Source organism: Cynoglossus semilaevis, chromosome 3 (genome assembly GCF_000523025.1).
Source record: "Cynoglossus semilaevis isolate Cse_v1.0 chromosome 3, Cse_v1.0, whole genome shotgun sequence".
Classification (NCBI taxonomy): domain Eukaryota; kingdom Metazoa; phylum Chordata; class Actinopteri; order Pleuronectiformes; family Cynoglossidae; genus Cynoglossus; species Cynoglossus semilaevis.
Window position 1 is genome coordinate 14,281,173 of NC_024309.1, and position 11,088 is coordinate 14,292,260.

Sequence of the window (11,088 nt, forward strand, 5' to 3'; positions counted from 1 at the left end):
TGAAAAACTCATGTCTCACTTACTGTTGTTTTTTTCTTTTTTTTTAAGTATACATTTTTACAGCAGTTTCCAGCGTTTTACTGTAACTGAAACTGAAGTAAAAAAAAACAAACAAAAAAAAAAAATACAACAGACGTCGACCCGTCGCCAGAACCCGTCTGGTGAACCCGAGGTGAGAAGGTTTTCAGTCAGCCAATCAAATCTCGGCGTGTTGTCGTCACGTGCTGTACTTCGTGGTACACACAGTAGCAGTAAATCTACCCTCCTACAGTCCACGTGCATCAGCACTTTTTCAGGACTCCTGATGATGTGACCCGGTGTACTGACCTACACTTATGGACGCTCTGTTTCGTTAATCACTATTTTAGAATGACTTGTTGGGGTCAAACGTTGGTTCTCAAGCCATGGGGCGTGACCCACTGGTGGTACTTGGTATGTCAGGATATCGTATTCCCACTAAAGTTGGTGAAGTGACTTTCTCATTACTACTACTACTACTACTACTACTCCATTGTACTTCATTGTCTTTGTCTGATAAGCAGTCAGCAAACAGTTCTCGCCACCTACTGGTCGTACCAGTGAAGTGTAAATCGGTGCTGCTGGTTTGAATGTTGGTCGTACTGGTGGTACTTATGGTACTGAGAGAGAGACAGATATTTTTGGATAAACTAGACTAGCTTCTTGCAATAGTACTTGTCAGGGATCTGGCACCTCCAGGGGTCTACTGAGGTACTGCAGTTAATTTTTTTTGCAGAGTAAGTTTAAAAATGGTAATGTGAATTTGTGTATAGTTAGTACATACATTTGGATGCTGATCCTAACAACCCTGTCACTGAATACTCCTGTTGTTACCATTACTGCCTTCTGGGCAAAACTGGACATTGATTTAACGTCTGTTTAAACATGAAATCAATGAGTGCACGTGAAGGCGTTTTTACCAAGTCGTTGTTGATCATTCTGCAGTTTTTTCTCATTAATTAATTGAGAAACTCCAGTGTATTTTTTTTTTCATGCACTCACATCACAGCTCACATCTAATGACTTCTCGGTCGCGGCTGAGGTTTGATATCAGTCATCACTTTCCCTCCTCTCTCTTTAAATTTGACCAAATTCCAGGTGATGAATATGAGCTCAGAGCAATAAAAATGATTCACGGCTGCGTCGAACAAACATGATGGATTTGTCAGTGTGGACGATCAGAGGTGGACCAGAAGACAAACGCTCCTACAGGACTGGTTTTTAGATCCTAACTTAATAACATTCTGCCGTGTTTTTAAACGGCTCCTCGGGGAACTCATTTTTTAGAGCGGACGCTTTCAAACACACAAACGTTTCACAGATGAATTAGTCTTTGTTATCTTATTCACTTCCTGTCAGTTTGTTGAAGTCATTAGACAACTGCCTCTGTGGCAACCACTGGTCCGTGGACCCTTACTGGACCGTCGGTCGTTTGTTACTGGACCAATTCATCACTAATATATATCACATCCTTTTACACTTCTTTGTGAGTGGAAATATCTTTATCTAAATTTATTTTTAAATGTGTGGGACAGTGGTGGACATCTGTTTAAGACCAGGGTTTTTGTTGTTTTAACTGGAACCTTAAGAATCAGACTGTATTGTTGTCAGTGGAGGGGGGGGTGATGTGGGGGGGGTCTGGACTTCTGTGATTGTCAGAGACCCTCAGATGTTTTCGTGGTGGTTGATGTCAGGGTGGAGGAGACGATGGTGATGATCTGCAGTGAGGGGGCCTGAAGGAGGAACACGTTGGAGGCTGCGTTCACTCACAGTCACTGAACGTGATTGTTGTTTGATTTCTCTCCAAGCATGAAATCAAAGAGAGTCTTTACCCAGGAGCCAGACTCTGCAGGCTGGAGCCACAGCTGTCACTTTGAAGAAATCAATCCTTTGGGAGGATTTCACTCTGACTTCTGGTTCCTGGGACTCATTCTTCTGCACTGATGAAGAAGAGTCAGAAACAGCCTGTGGAGATGAAGAAAGAACAACAGGCTGCGCAGTCACTGACTGACTGACTGACTGACTGACTGACTGACTGACTGACTGTGTGACATGAAGACTCCGATGGTCCTGAGAGACCGTGGAGCACACACAGGTGTTTCCTCCGGGCAGTGAACGCATCACTGTTCACTGTTGAACACCTCCAGTCAGAAGGACCCCCACGACCCAGTCCAACGGTACTGGTACTGATGGACAGCTGTCACTGGACGGGGGTTCTTCAGGACCAGGTTCATCAGTAAGACCTGGACTGGACTGGATTTGACTTCAGCCTCCAGGCGACTTATTCTACACCACAGTGGGTAATTATAGAACCACGGTGACAGAATCCCATGTAACACCTGTGTAAAAGGTGCAATCTGTAAAACCTGATGCCAAGAAGACACGTCCTGTCTCCCTGTCCACTCCTGTCCACAGCTCTTCTCTGATTTTCACCTGTCCTCTCCTGTCTTCACGTCACGTCCAAGAATAAAAGTCATCAGAGCGAAACTGCTATTTACATTTGCTTTAGTAACATATATGTTCCTAAATATATAGGCAACATAAATGATAAAAAAAATAAATAATTGATAATTTATCATCATTTATATATTTATATTCAAAATGTCAAGAAATTATGGTTTAAATGAATGATTTAGATAGTTAGTCCTGGGTCAGTTAGTCCAGAGTTAGTTAATCCTGGGTTAGTTAGTCCTGGGTTAGTTAGTCCTGGGTTAGTTAGTCCTGGGTTAGTTAGTCCTGGGTTAGTTAATCCTGGGTTAGTTAATCCTGGGTTAGTTAGTCCTGGGTTAGTTAATCCTGGGTCAGTTAGTCCTGGGTTAGTTAGTCCAGAGTTAGTTAGACCTGGGTTAGTTAGACCTGGGTTAGTTAGTCCTGGGTTAGTTAGTCCTGGGTTCATCGTTGGAGTTAATTTTCTTATTTTTCCGACCTGTGACATTAATAATGGAAACTCTTCTGCTCTGTTTCCTCTTTAATCTCAGTCACCGTGAACACAAAGTGACTCTGGCCTCCATTTACAGGTAAACTCCCTGCATTAACCTCCCCCTTACTCACCCCCGCTGCCTCACACCTAGTCCTATTTATCAGCACCACACACACACACCACACACACTAACACACACCACTGTGTGTGGTGTGTGTGTGTGTGTGGTGTGTGTGACGGCGCTGACCTTGAGGAAGTCTGGCTGGGCAGAAGATTCACCCTGGGCCAGGATCTGGACTGTGTCAGGATGATTTCTTATTCCATTTAATCTGAGAAGAGGCAGGTTTTTATCACTGCTCCAGGTTCACGGTTTATATCTGGAATAAAGAGCTGAGAACCCGGCTCTGGAGCTAAGTCAGGAAATAACCCTGGACCACAAACATCTGTCCCCAGGAGTCAGACTGTGGTCACGGAGGAGGAGGAGGAGGAGGAGGGTGGTCTTCATCAGACCCTGAGGTCCAGTCTCTGGTTCTAGTTCTCTGTAGAACTTTGGTCAAACTTAACATTAGTCGATGTCTTGAGGAGCAAAGACTTATGGGACGTCGTCCTGGCTTTGTTGTTGTTGTTGTTATTATTCGTAGATGTGGTTTTTGTGAGTGAGTGATGTTGTTTATTGTTGTTGTTGTTGTTGTTTATTGTTGTTGTTACAGTAATTCAGTGTCAGTGTTGTTGTTGTTGTTATTGTTGGTTGTTGTCGTTCTTCAGGCAACTGAACTGATTCAAATACTGTCGGAAAGTCGAGCAACAACACACAGCAGTTTACAGGACACCTTCATGTCTGTCTTCCTGTCCCCTGGTCCTCCGTGTCTCCTTCTGTCCTCGGACTCTTATCTCAGACGTCAAACTCATTTATTTACTTGTGGAAGCGCGGTGGTGCAGTGTGATCCAGTGAAGGGGTCTTTTATGGACTCTGTGAAATCTCTCATTTCTTCCACCGTCAGCTGAAAACGCTCGACCGATATGAAGCGTTGAGACCGCGTCAGAGCGGCGGCTCCTCCACAGGGGCTGCTGGGAAATGATGGGATTTAAGGAGCACATTTCTCTTTAATGAAATGAAGATGGCTCCTGACGTGGATGAATAAAAGTGAAAATTTTATGTGACAGCCCGGGACGGAATTAATTGCCGAGGGGGGAAGTTGGGGGAGGTTGGGGGGTGTTGAGGAAATAAAGAGGAGAAGTGTCCTCTTGAAGACAAAGGTGAAAAAAACAATCATGGCTCTGTTTTTGTTTTTTGTTTTTGAGAGGGTAAAATTCATCAGCAGAGACAGACGGCGTTCACACCTTCTTATCTGAGTGTCCTTGAAAACAGAGGGTTTTCATTGAAACGGCTGCGTTAATTATTTACAATAAAATCTGTTTACATTTGCCTTTAACATCTGTGTTTATCTCAGATGTTTCATCCTCTCCCTCCTGTGCAGAGGCCAAGTGTTTACATTAATTATACACAACAAGCCTTCGTGCAGTGGTAGGTTTTTAAAAAGAACTGTAAAAAAATAAAAATAAAAAATTCAGAGGGCTTGTGCCCCCCCACTGGCCCTCTGATTTTTATTTATTCAGCTTTCAAATTCAAATTCATACTCATTCAGAAAATGCCCCCTAGTGGACCAGGAAGGCTGGTATATCAGGGAAATAAAGTGGCACTTTGTATTTGAAAATATATTTATATAAAATATATATATATATTGATATATATATATTTTTATAGATACTGTATGCAGGAACTTTTATACATATTTTCATACACACTCATCTGATCATTAATTTATTTGACGTCTGCTACTGTACTACACTAAATGTACTTCATATACTTGTAAAAAAAAAAATTCTAATTTTTTTTTTGTTTTCTGCGTTCTGCCATTGGCCTCCAGTCACTTCTGCTTCAGGTTCACACCAAACTATTCTGTTCTGTTCTTTTGGATTTGTTCGAAACAAAAATGATGAAAAATAAATAAACAGTTGGAAAAACAGAGAGAAAAAAAAACAAAAAACCAACAACAGAAAATGATTTATTGAAACCTTTACTGTTCCCACGTCCAGACAAACATCTGCAGCTCAGTATAAAGTGGTGCTGGTCAGCCCTGCTCTCATAAAAGCTTTATGGATGTACATTAAAGTCTAAACGTGCATTAAAGTAAATATCCATCGAATGAAAAGTATCGATCCTTACAAGCAATTATCTTTGGAAAAAAATTGGAAAAATATAAGTCAGCTGATGTTGACGGAGTTCTGTGCACAATCCAATCAATCCAAACGGCAGCGTTCCATATCTGTGTCTAAGTGGCGCTCTCTCTCTCGCTCTCTCTCTCTCTCTCTCTCAGGCCTCCGGCAGCCGCGGCAGAAATCATTACAATCTCCCTGCACCTCCAGGTCACTAAACTAACACTCATTCACCTGAGTGACAGCAAATCTTTCCCACAATGCCGCTGGGCAGCGGGGGGATCGGCATGTTTAAGGTTTGGAGTCCAAACAGAGTCGGCCGCTGCCTGCCTGTTTGGATGGAGGTTCAAGTCCAGTCACAGACACAGGAGCTGGACATTACAGATGTCCGTCAGGTGACTGTGAAGTCGGCTGAACGCTAGGTACGGACGATTTTGGCAAACCGACTTCGTCCTGCGATTGTCTGTGCAGAACCTCAGCTGTTTAATTGATATTAGAGGTAGAGACGAAGCAGCAGCCAATCAGACAGGAGGTGAGGACAGTGTCACAGCCTAGACAGAGGTGGGGATTAGAACCTATGACCCTCATGATGTAAGGCAGGAGTACAAGCCACGCAAATGTCACCGTGACATTCCTGGTACCGACCGAGCCTGAAGTAAACTTTAGCTTCTCTGTTTTTGCGCAGCTACGTCTCCTGACACACAACTGCACTAATTGGAGGAGGTTTAAAAAAAGGTTGAACGTTCCCTTTAAATTGCAGCAGCAGCAGAATGTCAGCGAAGCACAGGTATTTCTGCCGTCGTCTCAGATGCACCCGGGCGTGACAACAGCGCTGCTCCAGGCTGAAGACTTTTCTCTAAATTCATTTGATGACACACTTTCTCTGCTCCGCCGTGCACGCCGTCGTCACGCCTTAACAAAAAACCTGGTCCTGGAGGCAAAGACTGGGAACGTGCAGATCCCGGAATGAATTTCCATGTTTGTCTGTCAGGATTAAACCGCGGCTCATTTTTAACGTGATATTTGAAAGTTTGATTCAAACGTTGTGTAGTTTAGCCGTGAGGCCCGCCGTTTGTTTTTGCGTTTTCATTTCTGCTGTCACACATGTCAAACGTCACATTAACCACCAGCAGCCGTGGAATTGTTGTTTTTATTTTCCTAGAAAAACAGCAGCGTCTGTTCACAGGCGGCAGGAGGGGTGAAAGGTTGAATCCCTGCAGGGGTTCGTCCTCCCCGCAGCAGGAGAGAAAATGTTTGTCCAAAATCAAAGTCTGACAGAAGCGCAGACACACGTGTATGAATAATCACATTCGCTCTTCATTTAGAACAGGAACGACGGCAATATCTGCCGTAGAGCAGCAGTCATCCATCACTGCACCACCGTAATGCCACACGTTTAGGAGCTGCTGCTGATTGTCTGAGAGCAGTGAGGAGTGGGAGCTGAGAGGTCTGTGGGGGTCCGGGTCGGATGAGGCTGGATGAGGCTGGATGAGGCGTAAATGTAGGGTCGTCTGACACAGGTGTTTGACATTGACAGTGTGGACAACAGGCTCATCACAGAACTGAGTCGGTTGACTGAGGGGAGGGGGCTCCAGATAATCTCATGGTTTGATCAAAGTTAACAGAAATATGCAGATAATCTCATGTTTTGATCAAAGTTAACAGAAATATGCAGTAAATGTGGCCTGTAAATACTCTGGTATTCCAAAGATAACAGAAGTTACCAAAAATAATGTTTTTATTTTGTTTAAATTTAATAAAATTTTCCAAAGATAACAGAAGTTTTTTATTTTGTTTAAATTTAATAAAATCTTTAGACAGAGGCGTTGACCAGCTGCTTAACGACAAATTGAAGTTAGCGTAGCATTCACCGACAGCAGGCGGTAAAAGGAAATGAGCTAAAGGATTGTGTTAGTTTAGCAGGTTCATGATAATCTGGAGATAAGATTAGGATTACATTAGGGTTAGAATATTTATAATGACTAGTATGAGTTCACTAGTTTACCGTTAGATTAGATTGGGCCAGATTATTCTAGATCAGTGTTTGGACGTTTCATTTTCGTTTCAGCAGGTTTTAAATTTTCAGGTTCATTTAAGAAAGGAACTCCTGCCTGCGTCGCTCTCAGACTGAATCACAAAAGACTCTTCAATTAAAAAGAAAAAAGAAAAGAAAAGTCATTTATGAGCTCGCACCAATAATCCAGCTCATTCTCACCACCGTGTGACCCGACTTAAATTAATCCCAAAAACTAATCAAACCTGGTGGAAAGAGTTTCATAATTAAATATGTCGGCCCACGCTCGAGTAATTTGATTGGCTGTGAAGAAAGGGGACTTGATTAAAGCTGGATCAACAGCAGAAGGCGCCGTGGTACCGTTTCAGACCAGCAGATCAGGAAGAGAACTGACTGAGAACCAAGTACCTAGTACTGTTTATCGTGCCACAACGTGAACTAGTCCAGGTCCATGTAGACAATCACAGGGACTTGAACAGGGACCGGTACTGGGAACTATTGACATTGTTTCCATTGCAGTCATGATATTATAGTATTCACATTAGGAACAAAAAGAAGTTCCTGGAACTGTTTTTGCTTCAGCCTGAAAGAATGATATTGGAAGAATTTTCTGATTGGTCGTTAACTTTAATTTGATAAAATGAAGTGTCCGTTGGAACTGTTTTTTAATTTGGAGGTAGAGGCTGCAGTGGTGTTTTACAAACATTATTATAGATATATATATATATATATATATATAATTTTTTTTGCTCTTGAATCCACTCTACGATTTGATATATTCTCGTTGTAGTATTCTGGACAACTCCTCATTTTTCCTCCTTAACACGAGCAGAATTCCTGACCGCCGGCTGCTCATTTTTCCTGCAGACTAACCTCTGAAAGTCCAGCTCCGTCATTTCCTTTTTTAACCCTCCTCATCCTTGGGTGTAATTTGATTATTCCAAAGCAGGTGTTTCCAGCAGCCGGCTGATAAAACGCCTCGCTGCCTCTGACACCAAAGTGAGTCACATTAGATGGTCTTAAAGAAGGGGGAGAAAAAGGGGCCGCAGCTTCCTCTTATCTAATCTGGGGGAGAAGATGGGATTGAAAATCAGCGCAGGCTTTTCAGCGTGTATCTGTGAAATAAAGCCACACGCGGTAATGTTTCACAGGAGGCAGGGAGGGAGGGAGAATCATCTGCAGTACATCTGCTGAAACAATAGACTGTAAAGTCATTAAAACGCCAGCGGTGACGGAGATTCTCGTGGCCAGAGACGCTGCATTCCATCAGTGGGATCGGTTCTTTAGAACCATTTAAAGACAAGCAGCAGCTGATGTAAGAACGGAGGCAAAAGTTCAGAGCAGATGGAGCTCCTCATCTCTGAGGAGCACTTCCTGGTTCTTCTACAGTACCTGGTCGTTGGACGGCCTGGTACTGTTTAAACATTGGCCAGTACTGTTAGAGTGTTTACTACAGAGTACTGTTGTCAGGTAGCTGTGATACTGAAGCAGGGCCTCAGGAGGCAACAGTACCAGGGAACTGCATTGTACTAAAACTGCAGGAACCGTTACCAGTCGGTCATATAGTAATGTACCAGTACCCAGAAGGTAGAACTGTTGTTTTCCGTATACCACTTTGTAACTGGATAATAAAATACTAGGAGTAAAGGAACTGATCACTGGTACTGTTACTAATTACGTTTTACCTTCTTCATGTCATCAGAAAACTCTAGAACTTAATGCACCAACTATTTTTTTGGACCCTGATTCAGGTTGGTACTGTTTTTTACATATATTTACTCAACAGCAACATTCACAGCCTGATTCTTCAGTTAGTTGGTTAGTAAAACTACCAGTCTCAAACCAACAACCTGCTGTTTCTCCAACATCATCAGCTCAAATCCCAGAATATCAGTACAAATCCAAAGGTTGTTTTGTTTTTTTTGTTTTTTTGTGGCTCAGAGAAACCAACATCTGCTGCTGTGGAATGACGACTCGGTTTCATCTGCGAGCTCATATTTCTGAACAAATCAGATTCCCATCAGACCCGCTCCTCTTTCTGACCGTTCTCTGGGTTCTAATCCCTTTTTTCCCCCCCCGGCTCAGAAAGGACACTCGTGTGATCCTTTAGCATTCAGACTGTATGCAAACAAAAGCACTGATCCTAATCCGGTGATTGAGCGCTCAGACCTACGGTGCCCTGCAGCTCCGAGGTGAAAACCTTCCTCTGTTAGAACAAACACACGGTGCTGGTACCGATGTGTTCAAGTCCAGCTGTGCCTCTGAGGAGACGCTGCAGTTTCCTCCTGGGTTTGTTCTAATTTGTCAGGGACTAAGATAAAGCCGTTCTTTCTCCAGAGATTTTGTGATGAAGATGATGATGGAGATGATGAAGATGAAGGTTTCATCAACCTGCTGACCCCCCCCACCCCCCCGCCGTGCTGCGGCGTCTTAACGGCTCGGCTGAACTCCAACAGTCGCCTTTCGTATGCTAATGATCCGGGAGAACTCCGACCTACTAACGGGGGTCGGTGCCTTTGGAGTGAAGAGTCGTTGACACATGAACTTGTCTTCTTCAACTGACACTTAGTGACTTGATTCTGGCTTCATTAAGTCTAACGAGGCAGCAGGAAGTACAGGAGGGGGGGAATACACAAGAGTACACAGTCTGAAGATTCTTTTTGTAGTACTGCGTCTTGTCAAGGACACAGGATTGATTGCACTACAGCAGCCTGTTGGTTTGAAACAGTTTTTAACCCACGAGCCATGAGTCCATGAGGTGCACCAGCAGCCAGGACCAGGGACCAGTTTAAATTCTGCTCTCTGAGAGAAAAGAAGACGTTCTTACCGTGAGTTGTGCAGCAGCTTCAGGAGTTTAATCCAAACATCCACTGATTCAAACTGTCCTCCAGCTTCGACGTGCGACGGTAACAAGAATGCGTCTTCCTTTACTCCTGTTCCTCAGATTATTCTCTCTTTCTTCATCTCTCTGAGCTGCTTGGTTTTCATCGTCCCGCTCTTTTTCTTCTTTTTTTTTTCTCCAGAGTGTACTTGAATTAGTCAGTACTTCAAATACAAGAACAATAGTACCAGATGTTGGACGTCCGTGTGGTGAGAGAAGGTAGAGAGACGACAATGTGTGCGCGTTACAGAGCGACGACTGTGGCAGGAAGAGAGGAGAGGAGAGGAGAGATGCTGGTGTGTGTGCACCAGGCATCAGAGAGTGAGGAAGAGTGTGATGGAGAGAGAGAGGGAGAGAGATGGAGGAGGGAGGGAGGGACTGTGAGGGAACAGAGAGAGAGAGAGAGAGAGAGGTTTGTGAGCGGTGCGGGCTCGGCGGCAAACGACACTCGTGATTGGATTAACGTGAGGCACGAGCCGCAGAACCCCCCCCCCCCCCCCCCCCCCCCCCCCTGGGGCTCCCGCGCATAAGTAGAATCCCCCCCATCATAGACCCCCAACAACCCACACGTACAGACAGAGGATCGTGGTCGTTTCTGAAGTTAGCCACAGCCTCACTGCTTTATGCTAAGCTATGTTTAAAACCATCAAGACTCAAGGTTGGAGGCTGGAATTGGGGGCCGATTTGTGTCCACGGCCCAGGAGTTTGAGACCCCTGATTTAAACTCTTGACAGATCAGATCTGATTGGCTCGGCCTGAGATAATTAGATGAACTTCTTCCCTGAAGGACTTTTGTTTTTTTGACAGGAACTAATTGGTACCGACCTGCAGCAGGTCTTGGGATCCCAGAGATTAGAGAGTGAAGTGAAGGTCATGTGGTGGTTAAAGGAGCACTTGTGTGCATGGATGTATTACATGGCCGTGAAATGTGACTTAACAACGTGTCCTGTCTGTGGAGGCGGTGATGTAGTAGACGGCAGAGAAGAATGGTCCGTGTTAACCTGGGGGGGGCGCTCAGCTGCTTCCTGCTAATACCCT

The 11,088-nt window shown here is 44.2% G+C and overlaps 1 protein-coding gene across 1 annotated transcript in view; it reads right to left on the minus strand.

The window, feature by feature from the left end:
• LOC103377436 (cadherin-12-like) overlaps positions 1-10,504 on the minus strand; it is an 87,008-nt gene extending 76,504 nt beyond the window's left edge. The window contains exon 1 of the mRNA XM_008308248.3: positions 9,997-10,504. The gene's annotated coding sequence lies outside the window, so the exon portion shown is untranslated. The remainder of the gene's footprint in view (positions 1-9,996) is intronic.
• Between the last annotated feature and the right edge of the window lie 584 nt (positions 10,505-11,088).